The sequence below is a fragment of the Ctenopharyngodon idella genome, chromosome 22, assembly GCF_019924925.1.
Source record: "Ctenopharyngodon idella isolate HZGC_01 chromosome 22, HZGC01, whole genome shotgun sequence".
Classification (NCBI taxonomy): Eukaryota; Metazoa; Chordata; class Actinopteri; order Cypriniformes; family Xenocyprididae; genus Ctenopharyngodon; species Ctenopharyngodon idella.
In genome coordinates this window covers 27,992,809-27,996,124 of record NC_067241.1, presented here as the reverse complement: position 1 = coordinate 27,996,124, position 3,316 = coordinate 27,992,809, and the positions used below count along the sequence as shown (strand labels likewise).

General features: G+C 34.4%; 1 protein-coding gene across 1 annotated transcript in view; it reads right to left on the bottom strand.

Moving 5' to 3' along the window:
- si:ch211-117c9.2 (solute carrier family 26 member 6) overlaps window positions 1–3,316 on the bottom strand; it is a 211,994-nt gene that overhangs the window by 181,378 nt on the left and 27,300 nt on the right.

The following is a 3,316-nucleotide window of genomic DNA, read 5'->3' as shown; positions in this document are numbered from 1 at the left end:
GCTCGCTCAACTACAGCAACACATTTACAGCAGCTCAGCGCGCGCAGCGCTCACACCTTCCTGCCTCCACATCCAATGCGATGCTCGTGAAATACACGGTACACCCCTCCTATTCCTGACGTTCATAGACCCTTCCTCTGCCTCATGCCTCACCTTGTTTCCAAATTGCACCTGCCTTTGTTCTGTGTTTCTGAAGAAACTGTCGCTTTGCCTTTGAGTCTTCCGTGTGATTTTGATGTCAGACTAGCTACTGTAGGCTATACATATTCTCTAGTCCTATACTTGCAATGAATATTAGGTAGCCCAATTTTTTTTTTTTTTTTTTTTTTTTTTTTTTTTTTACAACCTGGCGCAGTAATATCTATTTATGCAATTACCAACAGATTTATCCATTGCGATACCCATGTAATGCCCACTGTAAGTCAATGTTTCCGAGCATTACAACGGTCCATTTATACAGTGGTGGTCAGAGTTATTGGCACCCTTGGTAAATATGATCAAAGATGACTATAAAAATAAATCTGCATTGTTTATGCTTTTGATCTTTAATTCATAAAATTAGCAAAAATCTAACCTTTCATTGAAGGAAAAGAATTGAAAGTGGGGGGAAAATCACATTATGAAATAAATGTTTTTCTCCAAAACACGTTGGCCACAATTATTGGCAACCTTTTATTCAAAACTTTTTGCAACCTCCTTTTGCCAAGATAACAGCTCTGAGTCTTCACCTATAATGCCTGATGAGAGATCAGAGACCATTCCTTCATACAGAATCTCTCCAGATCCTTCAAATTCCCAGCTCCATATTGGTGCTTCTTCTCTTCAGCTCACTCCACTCATTTTCTTTAAGGTTCAGGTCAGGGAATTGAGACGGCCATGGCAGAAGCTTCATTTTGTGCGCAGGGACACATTTTTGTGTTGATTTTGATGTTTGTTTTGGATCATTGTCCTGATGGAAGATCCAATCACGGCCCATTTTATTGGATTTCTAGCAGAAGCGGTCAGGTTTTGATTTTTTATCTGTTGGTATTTGATAGAATCCATGATACCATGTATCTGAACAAGATGTCCAGGACCTCCAGCAGAAAAATAGGCCCACAACATTAAAGATCCAGCAGTATATTTAACCGTGGGCATGGGGTACTTTTTATCCATGTGTGCACCAAACCCATCTGGTGGGTTTGCTGCCAAAAAGCTCTTTTTTTAGTTTCATCTGACCATAGAAGCCGGTCCCGTTTGAAGTTCCAGTCGTGTCTGACAACTGAATATGCTGGAGATTGTTTCTGGATGAGCAAGGAGGATTTTTCTTGAAACCCTCCCGAACAACTTGTGGTGATGTAGAGGCTGTTTGATCATTTTTTTAGGCTTTCTGAGACTCAAGACTCAACTAATCTCTGCAATTCTCCAGCTGTGATCCTTGGAGAGTCTTTGTCCATTCAAACTTTCCTCATCACCGTGCATTAGGAGAATTTAAACACACGTCCTCATCCAGGCAGATTTGTAACATCTTTAGTTGATTGGAACTTCTTAATTATTGCCCTGATGGTGGAAATGGGGATTTTCAATGCTTTAGCTATTTTCTTACAGCCACTTTCTATTTTTTGAAGCTCAACAATCTTGCTGCACATCAGAACTATATTCTTTGGTTTTACTCATTGTGATGAATGATTAAGGGAATTTGGCCTTTGTGTTTCCTCATGTTTATACTCCTGTGGAACAGGAAGTCATGGCTGGCATGTTCATGATTACCCTGGTGTGCTAAAAAAAAAAAAAATGTAAATATGAATGGGAATATGCTTCAGAGATATTTTACTCATAAAATGTTTGGAGAAAAACATTTATTTCATAATGTGATTTTCCCCCCACTTTCAATTCTTTTCCTTCAATGAAAGGTTCGATTTTTGCTAATTTTATGAATTAAAGATCAAAAGGATAAACAATGCAGATTTATTTTTACAGTCATCTTTGATCATATTTACCAAGGGTGCCAATAATTCAGACCACCACTGTATGTGCTTTTAAATGGTTGATATCATTATCTGGAGAGCAGGGTGCCTGTGGTGACGAATAAAAACCATACTGTACAGTGGGGTCCAAAAGTGTAATCTAAGAATATCTGCAATTCGAAGTCTAATTCCTGAATCTTAAATCTTGAAATGAGAATAATGCTTTAGGATTCTGATAAAAAGAAAAACAAAGAAAAATTATAACAAGATTATAATAAAAAATTATATTTCAGATTCAGATTAAAAGTATATTTTCATGCAATTATGCTGATTTTAACATTTGCACTTAAAAATGTTGTTGTACATGCAATTTAAAAACATTTTCACTAATAGTCTTTTAAAGCTTGGAAATTAAATTAACATATAGTTCATTTTTTAGAAGATTTACTAAAAACAACAACAAAAAATATGTTTACATCATTTATTGAAAAGGCTGTCTGCACTAAAAAAAAACAAACAAACAAACAAAAAAAAACATTCAGGCCTAAATTTACAATTTATGTATTTGGATTGCATATAAAATTGCAATCCATATGAAAAACATATAACATAAACAAACAAAGTTAATGTGATGCATATTTATCAGTAAACCGGGTAAGATACACTCAAAAGGGTCATGGCATAGTTTATTATTAACTGTTTGCATCTATTTAATTGTATTTAAATAATCATATTTGCATTTATTCAAATTGCTTATAATTAGCATAAATCTGTTCATTGTGAAAACAATTACATTTATTCAGTTATAAGGTATGAGCACAGTTGAAAAACAAAACTCTGCTCATACAAGCAATATTCAGTTAGCAATATTCAGTTAGTTACAATGTGTGAGATTGAAATAAATTTGATTTATTGATGATAAATATAGAAACCTGGTTATTGTATATTTAAAACGCATTCAGTTTATTAGTACTACAGAAATCTTACCTGTTTCATTTATGTATGACTGACAAATATGCATCACATTAAAGGGTTAGTTCACCCAAAAATGAAAACTATCCCATAATTTACTCACGCTCAAGCCATTCTAGGTGTATATGACTTTATTCTTTCAGTCAAACACAATCAGAGTTATATTAAAAAATATTCTGCCTCTTCCAAGCTTTATAGGAGTGAATAGTTCCTATTTATAAAGTTATAAATATGGGCTTTAAAATCACTTCAGAAGGCCTTTATTAACCCCCTGTAGTCATATGGATTAATTTTATGATGGATGGATGTGCTTTTTTGAGCTTAAAAATCACGGTTACTATTCACTCCATTTTAATGTAACTCTGATTGATTGTGTTCGTCTGAAAGAAGGTAGTCAT